This window comes from Megascapheus bottae, chromosome 1 (assembly GCF_031878675.1).
Source record: "Megascapheus bottae isolate mThoBot1 chromosome 1, mThoBot2.hap1, whole genome shotgun sequence".
In the NCBI taxonomy this organism is placed as follows: Eukaryota; Metazoa; Chordata; class Mammalia; order Rodentia; family Geomyidae; genus Megascapheus; species Megascapheus bottae.
The window spans coordinates 17258949-17275638 of NC_143509.1; positions in this window are offsets into that span (position 1 = coordinate 17258949).

A 16690-nucleotide genomic window follows, 5' to 3' on the forward strand; every position below is an offset into this window, starting at 1 on the left:
TCCTTCCCCTCTAATTCGCCACAGAGCCTTGTGTGTGGCACTTAATAACATCAATTCTGTCAATAAAATTAATGTTTAAAGCTACTATTCTGAGCTGGGCATGGTGACTCAAACCTGTATTCAAGTTCGGGGGAGTTGGAGATGGGGACTGAAAGATTGAGGCCAACCTGGGAGAAAAAGTTCACATGGCTCTATTTCAACCTGTGTCTAGGCGTGGTGGGGTGTGTCTGTTACCCCAGCAAGAGGAAAACACAATGGTTGAGTACAGGGGTGTGCACCTGCAATCACAGAAACACAGGAGAGTGCAAGTCCAGGTTGGCCTGGGCATAAATTGAGGCTCTGTCTGGAAAATACCCAAAAGAAAAGGGCTGCATCCTGGGCTCACACCGACAATCCTAGCTAGTCAGGAGGCTGAAATCGGGAGATTTCAGTGTTCAAAGCCATCCTAAGCAGACAAATCCATGAGACCAACCCAAAACCCAAGGTGGAGGTGCAGCTCAAGTGACAGAGCACCAGCCGGGCCTGAGACCCTGAGTTCAAGGCCCACGATCTCCAAGAAGCGTGTGATAGGCGAGGCGTTGTGCCCATGCTGAGGGCTCAAGAAGCTGGTATGAAAGGAAACAATGCTACAAGGAACACTAGGGCAGAGCAAGGGGCTGGGCTTAGGTCTTAGATAGCTCATACTTTGTCTAGCCTGTTCTGGGAGAAGGGAAGAACCATTTGTCTTAAGCACAGCTCCTTTCCTATGTGCTGTGGCTCTGCTGGCTTACCAGGTAGGCTGTCTGGGAGCTGCTCTGGCTCTCTACAGGCTGCTCCTTCTCCTGACCTTCACCTCAAATTGGAAGCCAGTTTCTTGTCCTCCAGACAATGGGCCCCTTCCTTACATTTTTATGGCCGTGCATAGATGCTGGCTCTCCCTGAGGCCTCCTCACTCACCCGGACTCATGCTTTGATCTCACTGCCCCTCTCCCTGATTCCCTCTCGTATTGGCCCTTAACCCCACAGAAAGAACAGTCCTGGAAGATGAACAAAAATAATCACAGAAGTGCTCTTTCTTGTCCTGATGCAAGAACTTGTTTTCCTCCTCCTGGGCAGCGAGTCCAGAAAGGGTGGACGTCCTCAGGACACCTCAAGCCCAGCGTGGTCCACGAGCGGGCCAGAAAGTTGATCCGCTGCTCTCAGGGACAGGGACATCGAGTGGTGGAATCAAAGACCACATAAGCACCTAGACTCTAGCCTGAGTTTCTGTGTTGCGTCTGTGAATGAGGGAGAGAGTTTGATTCCTCGCTACCACATGCATAGAAAAAAGCCAGAAATGGTGCTGAGGCTCAAGTGGTACAGTTCTAACCTTGAGAAAGTCCAAGGACAGTGCTCAGGCCCTGAGCTCAAGCCCACGACTGGCAAAAAAAAGACATTCTTCTGATGGAAACTTTAAGCAGAGCAATGCAATTCACGCAGAGAAGGGTCTGGGTGTGATCCCAGAGGCTTGGGAATCGGAGGTGGGATAGTCACAGTGTGCAACTGGCTACCGCCTCTAGAAAACAAAAATGAAGGCCTACAGGGCTGAGGCATGGCTTACTCGGTGAGTTCTAGCCTAGCAAGCTGAGACTCTGAGTTCAAAGCCCAGTACTACAAACAAACAAACATTTGTTATTTCAGAATGCACAGCATACATCAGCTGCAGAGCTCGTGAAGGATGCGGACTGAAGCTGAGTGCTGGTGACTCACACCTGTAATCCCAGTTACTTGGGAGGGGTGATGATGGTTTCGAGGCAGTCTGGCACACCATGAGACCCCTTATCAACAAACAGGTGTGGTGGTACCTGCCATCCCAGCTATGAGGGGGACTCATATTGGGAGGGTCTCAGTTGATGGGCAGAAAAGCTGGATAAACTCCATCTCAGTTCAAGACCCTGGGTGTGGTGGCAGGCGCCTGTCATCCTAGCTAGGGTAGGAAGCTATGGATAGATTGCCATCCATCTTATAACTTCATTTCAAGAATAACAGTGCCTAAAAGACATCCAGTGTGGCTCAGCAGTGTGGCACTGACTAGCAGGCGTGAAACCCTTGAATTTAAACCCTAGAAAACACATGGAAAAAGAGGAAGATATTGCAATGACTTGTCCCATCTTTATTTATCAAGCAGGTTGGGAGAATTTTATATAGAAAGCAAAATGAGAATTTCTTCTCTGTCAGAATGAATGAAGGTGTAAGTGAAATTTGGTTAAATGCTGAGGGTAGGGATAAAGTCTCTGACAGAAGAACATAAGAGGCCCAGTTGTAATGATCAAATTACTTAACATTCACCTAATGTTCAAACTTCCTGGTTACGATAACTGAGCCCCTTCCCGCTCAGTTCTACGTGTCTAGAATGAATGTCTTTCTTCTTGGAGGATGGAGCTGAATTGCTTAGAGGCATCCACATACATTGTCAAATTGTAGAGAATAAGAAGCGTGGCAGTAAACTGTATTTTGGGATGAAATTGGCATGACTATATCCTGCTCAAACATTGCATTTATAAAAGGGGCGGGCACTGAGCTGTCCATTCTTGCACCCAAACCTTCACCCAGAGGGACAGGTGCACCCACCAGGCACCAGAAACCAGGAAACCACCGGGGAAGCCACACAGATGCAGGCCTTTCCCCCTTGAAGGTCACAGTGCCATGGAAGAGGAAGACACTCAAATAACCACTCACATGGTGGCCTAATCGTCTGTTGTGTGGTTCATTCCTGAGCCCAAGGCACTTGGTTCTGAGGCGGACATGACTGAAGAACAGATCTTGAAGTGGAGGCCAGCATGAAATGACAGGGCAAGGCGATGTGTGAGGAGTTCCCAGGGGCCCAGTGGCAGGAGCAGGGCATGGCACACGGAGTGGCCGGTGCTCTCAACTGTGCTCTCAATGCCTGCCCCCACCCCAGGACAGAAGCTGGGCAGAGTTACTATGCCCTGCAGCAGAAGGGAGCTTCCTTGCTCATAGGAGGTGAACAGAAAGACTTGTGCCTACGAGGACACAAGCCCTCATTAGACACCAGCTCTGCTGGCGCCTTGGAGTTCCAGTAGCCTGTGGAACCATGAACAATCACCTTGTGTTGCATGCAGGCTTTCCTGCTCAAGATGTTCTTTTCAAGCAGCCTGGATGGATGGGCAGCACCAGGTCTGAAGGTCCTGTTAGGACTTGGGATTTGCTCTGAGTGCTGTGAGGTCATTCGAGGACACTGAATAGCATCAGGCCCTGTCTGGAGAGGCTCTGCCAGTGTCCTGCAGTGGAGGCGTGGGACAGGCTGGGGGATGTGGGAGGCTCAGAGACAGAGGGTGACTTGCGGGGGGGGGGCCAGCACTCGGGCTGCAGGGGCCTCCTCCCCTATTCTGTCTACCATGTGGGCGACGCTGCCATACAGGATAGTTGAGGAAACGCCCTGTCTCAGGAACTCAGCGTGCTCTGCCCATGGCCAGGCTTTGAGGGCCTTCTAAGGTTTCAGAGCTGCCCCTGCCCCAGGAGTGAGAAATAGGATCATGACAGTCTCTGGGGGGACAAAGTGTCACAGCCACCATGTTCTGATACGCCCCAAGTACTTTTGGCAAGGATTTGTTTGAATCCTCTGTAACCTAAGTCCATTTTGCTTAAGATCATAATTCCATGGAGCCTGGGTGGGAGGAGGGAGTGTTGGCTAGATCTGGAGCGGTCGTAATGTGTTGTGAAAATTATTATCCATTTTTCTCTGACTGAACTGCAGAACAGTGCCTTCCCCTTAGACGACTGTTCATGAGTTTAAGGGATGTTTCCAAGTAAATTGATAGGCTTTATTTCAAATCCTAACTGAAGGTTTTTTCCCCTGGTGGAATGACTACTGGAGCTATGTTTTAGTAGTATTCTTATTGTTAATCCCAATGCTATGGTACCAATGGTGTGGCAGTTCAAGCTAGTTTTAAGGAATCTGAATAGCATTAAGTACATACTACGTGTGTCATTACATCTTGGACTCCGCAAACAGTTTATTTTGAGAACAACTATTTACTATGCACCTTGTTCTTTTCTAAGTAGAGAAAGATTTGCATCGAATCAAAAGATGTTGGGGGCTGGGTGCAGTGGCTCATGCCTATAATCCTAGCTACTCGGGAGACTGAGAGCTGAGGACCTCGGTTCAGAGTCAGCTCTGGCACTAAAGACCGTGAGACTCTTATCTCCAATTAATCACCCCAAAACAGGAAGTGATGCTGTGGCTCCAGGCGTAGGGTGGTAGCCTTGAGCTGAAGAGCTCAGGGACAGTGCCCAGGTCCAGAGTTCAAGTCCCATGACCCACCAAAAAAAAAAAAAAGGTATTGGGGCGGGGCTTAAGTGGTCCATGCTTATAATCCCAGCTACTCCAGAGGTGAAAGTGGGGTTGTGGTCCTAAGCCAGTCCCAGAGAAGCAGTAGAAGACATCTGAAAAATAGCTGAGATAAGTCAGGATGCTGACTCAAGCTGTCAATTGTCTGCCTAGCTGTCCTGTGACAGCCTCTCCTATTTCAGGGGTTCACTGAGCCATATGGCTTCGGAACAGCTCATGAGTAGAGTGTTTTGTCACTAATATGACATCCTCATCCTACATTGAGTTTCAAGCTCAATGTAGAAAAGAATCTGAAAATGTGATTGATCCCTAGGGAGAGTGAGTATGTTACTCTCCGGATGCCCCAAATATTTTGGGGGTTCACTGGGCACAAAGGGGGCCTTTCTGCATCTGAAGGGCTTCCTGGCTTAGCTTTCCTCTAGGACGCAGCAGACCGCCCCTTCCAGACCGCTCAGCCTTCCAGAAGCCCATCTCTCCCTGGACCCCCCTCCAGTCCTTTCCCGAGATCTCTACATTTTGCCTCCTGAGAGACCTAACCTCTGCGGTTTCTTGTGGTGTCTGTTGTCACTCTGCTGGGCCAAGCTGTCACGGAGCGGAGGAGGGACAGATCCCAATGCAAGAGGCTCAGGGAAGGCATCCAGGCAGGATCACCGCCAGTTCCCAGCTGCCGTCTCCTTCCTGTTTGTTTTGACACTTTTGGCTTAGGAATAAAGGTGGCCTGACACAGTTCAAGGGAAGTTCACTGGGCCTGCTTGTGTGTTTCCTCTAAGCCTGCACTCAGCCGGGCTCACAGGATGACTCTGGCTGAACCCAATGAACTCAGAGGGAAGGATTTGAACCAGGAGAGGAGAGTGCCCTGTGGTCTGACAAGTGACTGTTCCCCGCAGGCTGCCTCGCCCAAGACATGGAACCCACTTCACTCTCACCCAGCTCCATGCACTCCATCGTGAGTGTTGGTGCCTAAGTTCAGATTAACGAACAGGACAGTGGCCTCTGATGGGAGGGGAATGGCACACTGGCGCCTCCCTCCGTCCCTCATGGGTATCTCATGATGCTTAGTCGAGTCACCCCTCAAAGTCAGCACCCGGATTACCCTCCTATTCCTCAGCTAGGATCTGGAGAACCCATTCGTGTACCTTGTCAGAAACCTTTCACCCTTCACCAGATCAAAATTATATTATGTTTGATTTTTAAATATTCTTAATTCTCCTCATTCTTTTGTTGTTGTTGTTGTTGGTGGTGGTGGTGGTGGTTGTGGAGCTTGGACTCTGGGCCTGGGCACTGTCCTGAACTCCTCAGCTCAAGGCTACTGCCCTACCCCTGAGCCACAGCCCCACTGGTTTTCTAGTGGTTAATTGGAGATAAGGGTCTCACAGGCTTTAGTGCCTGGGTTGGCTTTGAACCGCGATTCTCAGATCTCAGCCTCTGGAGTGGCTAGGATTACAGGTGGGAGTCACCGTACCCGGCTTCCTCAATCTTTTTTTTTTATTTAAAAAAACCATAAATATGAATCTCCTTTTGGTAGTGAAAATCTAACAGGTTGCCAATCAAGTTTTGGCTCATTAAAAATTATTTTTGAAAGATTTTTATTAACACTTATTTTTACCTCATATTTCAAATGTCATGTTTAACAAACAAGTATTCAAGAAGGGAATCTCTATATGCAATCACTGGCACATAGATTTTAGAACATAATTAAAATTAAGCTGAGGGTTTGCATTTCACAGATACATATCAATCTATATAACATAACACCATGTCTATAGAGTATATATCCCGTCATAGATTTTTATGTCTGTGTAGTTATGTTTTACATCTCCAAGGTCATGTCCATAATCTTGGGTAAGTTTTGGTTTATTTTTTTACAGCTTCCAACTGAGTCCCCTTGGTTTCCTGCTCCTGAATAGAATTCTCTTTCCAAATCGTGTGTCTTTCATTTTCCTCTATTACTCATTTTGTCAGAGTGTTTCTTCCAGTGCCATTGTAATAAAGCATGCTTGGGCTTTACTGAGATTTTTCCATATTAATGTTCATATATATGGTCAGTCATGAGGCTTGAACTCAGGACCTGGGTTCTGTCCCAGAACTCTTTTGCTCAAGGCTAGAGCTCTGTCAACTTTGAGCCACAGCTCCATTTCTGGTCTTCCAGTGGTTAAACTGCAAATAAGAGTCTTATAGGCGTTCCTGCTTCGGCTGACTTTGAACTGCAGTGCTCAGATCTCAGCCTCCTGACTCGCTATTATTACATATGTGAGCCTTCAGTGTTCACTCACACACACACACACACACACACACACACACACACACACCACACATTAATATATGCACAAATATATGTGTCTATATGGAGAGCTCGTTTTTGTTCTAGAAATTATTCTTTTGGTTGATGCCAGTAATGCTATGTCTCTGAAGATGTTAATTATGAGTTTATGAACATTTGTTCTCTTGGTACTGATTGGTGTTTTCCTCTGGTTTCTGGGTGTGACCGGCGTTCAGTGTGCAGTGGACTGATCTGGGGTTATGCTCTTCTCTCACAGTGTTTCGGTTGCATCCACGTGGTGTGTCACGTGGAAAGTTTCTGGAGGAAAGGCAACCATGTGTACCATGAGGAGAACAAAGTAAAGATGAGAGGCGTGGGTCCCAAGTGGTCCCACGTGCTCCAGGACTCAGTGCCAGCACTAAGAAGGGCTCAAGGGTCTTTCACAGGAATGGGGCCTGTGTCCAGGCCTGAGAGGCTGCGGGAGCCATAGGAACTGGAGAGAGGTCAGAGGATGGAGTAGTTGGAGGCAGGTCTGGGGCAGGAGACACGGTGGGCTCGTGAAGAGGCCCCAACTCCCCAACTCCCCTGGTCTCTGGGGAAGGAACTTGGTGACTAACTCAGTGGTCTGGATAATCAAGGTGAGGTGACACAGGACCATGCTGTGTGTTTCGGAGCACCTAGTTTGTGTCAGCTATTCTATCCATTTAGTGAGAAAAGAAGATAAATTAAATGGTAGCCAAATCTCTTTTATTTCCAGTATTTGAGATTTGAAGGACGTAACATTTCTGGATCTGCTGTTTCTCCTAATTTGGTTGACACATTGGAGACACTCTCCACTGACTCATTAATGTGCTTTTATTTTTAGATTTGTATCTGAAGGGTCTTGGCTGCTGCTGTTTACAGGGAAGGGTGCCAAGTCAATCACCAAGTGCTGATGTTGCCAACTCTTTCTTTTTAATTCAGGGAAGTTTTACAGAAGAAAAGTAGACGTACATCTATACATATATCTGTCTATGTGTGTGTGTTTATATGTAAGTCTATCACTTTTTTTCTGTCTGTCTCTGTCTGTCTCTCTGCCTATCTATCTATCCATCCATATGATGATTTACATTAAGCTCAAGTCCCATGCAAGGGATTCATTATTTTTTAAAAATAAATTTATGCATTCGTGTGTGTGTGTGTGTGTGTGTGTGTGTGTGTGTGTGTTAGTTTTGGGGCTTGAACTCAGGGCCTACGCACTGTCCCTGACCTTTTGTGTTCAAGGCTAGCACTCTACCACTTTGAGCTCCATTTCCAGCTTCTTGATGATTAATTGGAGATAAGTCTCATTGACTTTCTTAACTGGGCTGGCTTAGAACTATGATCTTCAGATCTTAGCCTCTTGAGTAGCTGAGAGGTGTGAGCCACCTGAGCCTGGCTGCTCTCACATTCTTAGAAACAATTGTGGAATTGACTGACCAATCTTGCTTTGGGATATTTTCCACCCTGAGGCATCAGTTAGGTTTCAGAATGGGTAACACAAGAGGAAGCTGTAACACTTGTGGGTTCGGACACAAACTTGCAATGGAAGGGCGTGGCTGGGCAGCTGGGGGCGGGTGCAGCTCAGTGGCACGCAATCGGTCATGCATGAGGGCCCAGTTGTGCATGGAGGGGTCTCATAAAGGTCTCACTGTGCAGGAGAGAAGCTGCTGCCCCTGGCTGAGTTCCCCGAACAACATCAAGCCAAGCAGGCTCTAGGAAGTCATCAGCTTTCTGATGAAGCCTCGGAATTAGCAGCAAGTCCCTCTAACATTGTCTGGAACTCTGCCATGACCCTTCTCCATGGACTTTCGCCTCTGTGGGTATTTACTTTCTGTGTTCAGAAGCCATGTCATTGGGTGTGTTGGAATTGGACATCCTGGCATCTTCTTTTGTTTGTTTGTTTGTTTGTTTTTGCCAGTCCTGGGCTTGAGCTCAGAGCCTGAGCACTGTCCTTGGACTTTCTCAAGGCTAGAACTCTACCACTTGAGCCTCAGCACTACTTCTGGCTTTTTCTCTATATGTGGTACCAAGGAATCGAACCCGGGTCTTTGTGCATGCTAGGCAAGCACTTTAACCACTAGGCCAAACTCCCAGCCCATTCCTGGCATCTTCTTGTTGGCTCCTCGGTCACCATGACGTGCCCTGATTTTGTTCGGAGCTTTTTGCCAGGGATCACTGACTCCTTACTTGGGCCATGAATTAACCAGGAGCCAGAGATAAAGCTGGGCGCTGTGTATCTGCGGCCTTCGTCTCAGCCATCCTTGGCTTCATGGCAAGGCAGCCATGTTGGAAGTGCAGATCCTTCCCATCCTGGGAGGGGGGCAGATGGGGGGCCTGGTGTGGCCGAATGCCAGCGACTCATCGCAGCAGGGCTCCACTTGATTTGTCCTCACACCATGCCACTGGCCACGGCCAGTGCCTGTGGCCACCAAGACACCATGACACGTGTGCAATCCCCCCCCCCCCCAAGGGAAAGCAGAGGGCAGGAAGCAGGCAGGACACTACTCAGGATGGGACTTTGCCCTTCACCGCCACTCACGTGTTATTTTATTTGGAGTGTGTTGGGGTGAATGCTGCATCTGACTTGTGGATCCAGGAGTTGGGCCTGGCACTCTAAATCTAAATCTGCTAGTAATGTCTACTGTGCTATCTTCTCTCCTGGCACGCCAGACCCCAGGTGGCACTGACCATTCCCACAGGGGCTGTGAGAGGCCACTGAAGACATCCTTTCTACATCCTGTGAATTAACTACCCTCCCCGTCACCCCAGCTCAGGCCATCGTGCCCCCCCCCACCTTGGTGGTTGCAGTGACTTCTCTTCACCCACTCTGGTCCTCCATCTCCCAAGCCCACCTCCCCCATCCGCCTCCCTCCATTCTCCCAACCTTGCTGCCTCTACCGGGTCCCGTCCATTTCTGAACAGAGTAGAACTCAAAGCCAAGCAAGAGCTTGGCTTACTCAAGGAAGGGCAGTTCAAAGGTCCTGGGAGAAAATGTCTCCCCTTGTTCATGTCCTGTAGCCCTTTTCAGGGTGGGGCAAGGGGGTGGTCAGATGCTGCGGGCTGGGTAACAAAGGAAGAAGGTTATTGAAGAGTATTGAGCATTCCAGTCCTGTGGGCCTCACACTGGCCTGGGCTTCTGTCTAATGCCCACCTCACAGTAGGAAACAGAGGACATGCAGGCCGAGAGTCAATCTCTGGAAGCCAATTTTTGAGCCTCAGGTGTATGGGCTCTGGAGATTTTCCAGCAGACTTGATAGATCAGCGTAATGGAGAAAAGCAGGGCCTCAGCCCCACGGGTTTTATGGTGCCTGTAAAACATGTTTTACAGTTTCTGCTTCATTTTATGCTGTTAAGCTAAATATTTGACATCATATGGCACTTTAAGCACGTTGATTTATGGCAAGTCAGCAATTGCATCTGTAATAAAAAGCCAAAAGTGTGGGTTTTAAAAGTAATCGACTGTATTTATTATTGACATAAACAGTTACCTGCAGTTCATTTGGACATCATCTTAGATTTAACTCATGTATTAAAGATATTATGTTTTCTATCCAGCAAGGCCACTATCAAGGTGAAAGCTGTATATGGTTGAAAATGAGAAAGGCCTGGTATGTAATGATAAATATTTAAAAATAAATGACATATAGGATTTCATCTCGATTAATAATAATATTCTGTTTATTTTCTTCTTCCCCATCTAGCCAACAACCTTCAATCTTCAACCCCTAGCAAAACAGTAATCTGTTTTTCATGTCTTTAATTTTGTTATTTCAAGAATGCAGCATAAATGCAATCACACAGTTTGTAACCTTTTGAGCTTGCTTTATTTTCTTTATCTTTAAAAATCAATATGATTCCCTTGAGGCCTGTTTAGCTTTCCTGTGAGTCATCTCATTCTTCTTTCAACAAGATAGTTGCAGCCAGGGTGGCGTAACTCAGCTGATTTTGGAAATTACCTCAATAGAGAATGGAAAACGAGAGTCCAAATTCAAAGTAATTTCAAGCAGGAGAATATTATTTATATGGATGAGGCCATGTGAAGTGTGAACGCTCAGTTTTAGACAGGGTTGGAGCATGTTTGTGCAAAAATGTGTGACACATCTCCTGCTGCTCTTACAGTACTGTGTGGTGTTGGGTGTGTTTTGGTTTTCCTAAATGAACTGAAAGTTAACCAAGGCAGTTTCTTTTCAAAAACCTCAACAGAGAGAGATCTGCAATTTGGAGTAAATTTATTTCAGGGGTGCATTGGCAGGGTTCCCAAAGCCACTCCAGAAACTTACTTAGGGGGTTCAGGACTAGGCATCAACTCCACACACACTTCTGATGGTTACAGGGAGAAGACGCAGGAGAGAGAGAGAGCTAGCCGTAGGAAATGTGCCACAGAGACGGGGCGGGAGCTGCATAGACTCTACAGGGCGACCTCCCCTCTCTCATAGCTGGGGAGACAGCCGGAAAGGCCCAACAGACACCTGTGCCCGGGTTTTCATGGAGGACTGGCTGGCCACAAAGCATTCCCAGGCTAGCATGATCTCAATTTCTAGGTTTGTAGACAGAATCCGGCATTACTGTGAGGAGTTTGGGCACTTAGCACCATGCTGATTAGCTCATGATGAACCCACTGGCATTCAAGTTCTCACGCTATCCCAGGACCACCCAGCAAGTGGCTGAGCATTTTTTGGGATAGTGACTTAGACCCGAGGACAGCCTCTGCTTAAGGAAAGCTGGTCCCGGCAGCTGGGGCTGGATGTGTGGAAGGAGAGCGTTGCCACTTGCTTCCTGTGGGGAGTGGAGGGTTTGGTGACCTGGTAGGTGGAGGAGGCTCATGGGATCTGTGCCAAGGAAAACCTTGGCCACTGAGCCTGCGGTGAGCTTTCCTGGCAGACGAGCCTTCACCTGGGTGGTCGCTCGGGGGATTCAGCCCACTTGTGTGTCTCCACAGGGACAAGGCTTTGCAGCTTGGGCTCACAGCTTTTCTCTCCTCTGTATGTGGCCTGTGCATTTCTTGACAGCTTTGGTTTGTGTCGTGAGGTTGCAGAAGTCTTGGCGTGTCTCCAGGCCTGGCTGTGGGCTTGGAGATGCCCAGAGCAGGGGAACCCCAGAGACACAGGGCACTCAGATGCAATGTCCTTACAAGAGTCTAGTGCCAAAGAGGTTACCGCAGTGGGCAGGCAGGGAATGGGTGTGGGGTGTCCTCTGCTCCAGGGAAGGAGGCAGGATGTTCACCCCTGAGTGGGTATCTGTTCTCTGTCATTTCCTTTTTGTTTTAAGTTGTTATTACAGGGTGTATGGGTTTGGGCTGTATTTCACAAGCCAGGGAATGAGTTGGACATCACCCTCCCCTCCCTCTCTCTTTCCCCCTCTGTTGACGGGCATTTCTTTACAGGTCTCCTGAACCCAGGCCCGGTGAGTTCCTGTGGCCGGCCTCTGGGGCTGTGCTGAGGAACTGCTGGCCAGGTCCCCACACAGGACAGAGGGAAAGGTGGCCAGAGGGACCCCTCCCTTGGCTCTGCATGCTACCCCTCTGTTCCCTGAGGAACCCACGGAGTATGAATTTCTCCTGGTCAGTCCCACAAGGGAGCCTGGGCTGCAGGGAGCCCTGGCTGATGCCACCATGACACCACAGAGTCTGCCAAGTACACAGGTTAAGCCTTTCTTCTCCCCATCACAGGAAGGCCTTGATTCTGGTATTGCCACTCGCTAGCTCAGCAGAGCTAGCAGGGAAGCAGAGGCAGAATGCCAGACACGTGATGGCTCTGCATGGTGACACACTGTGTGCTGTCCCTCCCTGTGTCTTTGCCAAGCCTGCTTCCCTGGAACTCTTCCTTTTCCCTGATATCAGCTCCTTCATTCTACCTTTCCTCCTTGCATAGCTGGAGATCCCCCATCTAGTAAGAGTTTTGGTCTTCCAGGTAGCCTGAGGTTTAAGGCAGATAATGCCAGGAAAGAGCCGGCAAGGGTATTTTGTACACTCGGGCATTCAGTTCTGTTCATTGTCACCACGACTTACACACTGCCTGTCCACAGTTATGTGTAAATGACACACCAGGACCTCAGGTGGCCATGCAGCCATCATGGCCGTCCATCCTTCAGGAACACTTACCTGCTTTGTCATTTTCCACTTGTGAAAAACGAGGGAATGTTCCAGGCGCAATCCTACTCATCGCAAGCAGTTTTGATTTACGGGTGGGCCTCCTACATGCAAGGCAGCAAGGCATGTGCAGCCAAATGGCTGGAAATGAGGCGATGCACTGATTTTTCCAAGGTTGATGGCGCCCCCTCCCGCCCATACAGCTCATTTTCGTGACAAAGAAGAAAATCGTCCTGTGTCTCTAGAGGGAAGTTAAGATGGCTCCCTCCATAGCCGAGAACCAAGGCTAGAAGGTCAGGAATTCTCACATTAGACACACACAGCATATGCTTACACAAAACTCAGTGAGATGGACGAGTTAGCCATGCCTCACGAAGGCAGTCCAGGACCCAAGAGCAATTCTTTCTGAAAGCTGCACTTCAGGTGACCCGGGAACTGGACAAGGTGAGAACTTGTACAACTGCAGCCAGGCAGGACTGGAAGAACCAAGCAGGTCTAGGCCATCTGGTGTCATATGTAAAATAACCCCCACAGCGAAAGAGAGACAAATGCACAAAGGAGATTTCTTGTCCACTTGGCTAAAGGCTGCTAGAAGAGAAATCCAGCTGCTGATATGAGAATTCAAGTGAATTTTTTAATCACCAATTTTATTAGTCCTGCTCTATTTACTGAACCTAGAGTTTGCTCTAGAGTAGAAGGAGTTTTGATAATTCTCCACTAATCTATTGTAGCTGTCACTAATACTTGTAAGGTCTTTGGGGGGGCATATACTACCATGGGTTTACTGCTGAGTCTATTGATAAAACACCCGTCAAAGGGTATGCATTTCATTTTAAGAATAAATATGCCCCATTTGTTTGGTGATATTGGGATTTGAATTTAAGAGTCACACTTGATGTAAAGCAGGTGCTTTATCACTTGAGCAGCTCTGTCAGGCTATTTTTTGGTGTTAGTTATACTTTTATTCTGCAGCTGGCTTGGATGTAGCCCTCCTGACTCTGCCTCTCTGGCTTCCCGGGCTGACAGATGCACTTTACAGGCCCTGAGTCTCAAAAACTAAGGCCCCGACTGGTCTTGAACATCTATTTCCTCATCTCTGCCTCCAGAGTAGCTGGAATTATAGGATTGAGCCACCCTTCCCAGCTCAAGGACAGCTTCTGAAAGGTAGCATTAGGTGAAACATTGCAAATTATCATTATCTCCTTGACCAAGGAGAACTGTTGAAGAGACTGTGTAATTCTGTGGATTCAGGTAGATATTTCACTAAAGGACAAAGCTATCTACTATTAGCTGGTTGATGGTGGCTCGCACCTGTCGTCCTAGCTATTCAGGAGGCTGAGATCTGAGATCAGATCTCAGAAAAGTCTACCTTATCTCCAATAAACTACTCAGAAAAAGCCAGCAGTGGTGATGTGGCTGAAGTGGTAGAGTGCTAGCACAAAAAGGTTCAGGGTCAGTGTTTAGGCCCTGAGCTCAAGTTCCAGGATTGGCAAAAAAAAGCCGGCTATTAAAGTGTATGTAAACGGAAGCCATGCCCACTGATGATGGTCTCATGTTAGCTAATTTCAGTTATCAGATCAAAACACACAGGCATAGAGTCAGTGCATGTTGAATTGGCTTTCTTCAGCCCTTCAAAAAGTGGCCTCCTGTTATGCATATTAGACTTAAAAAAAAAGAATGCAACTTTGAAAAGTCCGATGTAGCTTGTCTGATGAACACATGGAAGGATTTGTGAAGATGATTGTCCTAAAAATGTGTACGCTGGGAGAATACAGCCTCCTGCAATAGGACTGGAGTGCCACCCACTGGCCAAACAGCCTTCTCCTCCGAGTACCAGAGAAAGCACCAGGACAACTGTAAGGGGCTGAGTGTACCTCTCGACAGCAGATGATAAAGGGGTGCTGGTGGCTCATGCCTGAAACCTCCACTGAGGGTCATGGTTCAAAGCGGGCCAGGGCAGGGATATCTATGAGATTCTTATGTCCAATCAACCATCACAAAGGCAGATGTGGCGCTGTGGCTCACGTGGTAGAAAGCTAGCCTAAAAAAAAATCCATAAAAGCTCAGGGACAGTGCCTCCAGGCCCCACGTTTAAGCCTCATGACTGCTACAACATACAACTCAAATAACCAACCCAAATCAAATAACCAGAACAAACAAATTCTTTTTTTCCCTTTTTTTGCCAGTCCTTAGGCTTGAACTCAGGGCCTGGGCACTGTCCTTGGACACATTTTGTTCAAAGCTAGAACCATGCCACTTGAGCCACAGTACCACTTCCAGCTTTTTCTGAGTATATGGTATGAAGGAATTGAACCTAGGGCTTTCGTGCATGCCAGGCGAGTACTCTACCACTAGGCTACACTCCTGGCTCCATAAACATTTTTTTAAAAGATGCCCACTTTTAAAAATAGGTGTCCATGATTATACACAGATTCCTGTGTTATTTCTGGAATTGGATACCACATGTGCCATTATAGAGTGGCTGAAATTTAAAAAGCTGGAGAATACAAATTGTTAGCAAGACTAGGAGCAAACAGGGACTTCCCAACCCCCCTGAGTCATATTAACAAAGCCAAGTGTGAATTTTCCTTTTGACCCAGGCACCCACTTCAGAAGCCTGAAGACATCCTTAAAAGACCTGAAGAGCACATGCACACTGTTTATTGCAAAAACTTTTGTAGTCATAAAATACTAGAAATGGGCTGGTAATGTGGCTTAGTGGTAGAGTGCCTTGCACGCATGAAGTCCTGGGTTCAATTCCTCAGAAACATATAAACAGAAAGCTGGATTTAGATTGCCACCTGAGTGGGTCTGGGCACCATCCTTTCTCAGGATTCCTGCTTGAGGAGATGACCTCAGTGGAGTGGGGTCTGGAATCTCTCCTGTGGAATTTTACACTGCTCTGTGGGCATGCCTTTGAGCTGTGTATGTTTCGGCTGCGTCTCTGTCAGTTCTCTTGGTTCTGAAAAGCTGCAGGTTGCAGTGGGGAGGGGGCCTGACAACATCACGAGGGTGACACCTGATCTGCAGAGCTCTGCATGCCCTACCCTTACCCTTGCTGCTACACGATCCTTAGTTCTGATCACCTGGCTTCTCATCCTGCTCTCATGTCAGATTCGGAGTTACAGAAGTCGCTTTGTATGAAGTTTTGTTATAGCACCCATTTTATTTAATTCTGACAAGTAGCAGGGACGTCTCTCTTGCGCCATCTACTGACACAACTCGAGCATGAGCAGTCATTGAACCAGCTCAGAAGTGTAAGTGTCCTTTGCAGGGCTAATGCTAGCCCAGTGCAATGAGGACAAGCGTGTCTATTGCATGGGCAGCAATGGTTTGTCCATGGCAAAGGGTTTCCTTGTCTCACAGAGGCTGGTGTACCTCTCCTGGTTTATGGGACTCATCCATTCACTATATGTTTTTCAGGATGGTCATTGTTTTGTGTCTGAGACACATAGGAGCAAGGGGTTCTAGGAAGAAGGCCCTGGGCAGAATTATTGCTGACTTCATGAAAAATTGTGAGATAAGTACAAGGAATTCCCATGCATTCTACACCCAGGCTCCCTCATATGAACGTTTGCCACAAACTGCCTCTTGATTTCAAATCTGTGTTTCCTGAAAACGAGCACAGATCAGTAATTAAAGTCAGGACGTTAACGTTGACAGAAAAGGAATTATTTAATCACAGGTCGTTGTGTCGTTAGGTTGTCACCTGTCCCAATGAAGTTCCTAAGGTCAAAGAAACCCAGGATATCGCTCATGATTCACGCAGTCCTGACTTTTCAGGCCTCCAACACCAGTCTTTCATGGCCTAGCCAGTGCTTCCTCTATCAGGCATCCACGTTCTGGCCCCGCCCCTCCCACCCGAGCCCCTCCCCTCCCGCCCCGAGCCCCTCCCCTCCCGCCCCGAGCCCCTCCCCTCCCGCCCCGAGCCCCGCCCACGATGCAAAGTCCCCGCCCCCACGCAAACACGACCAATCACGGGCTGCCTCGA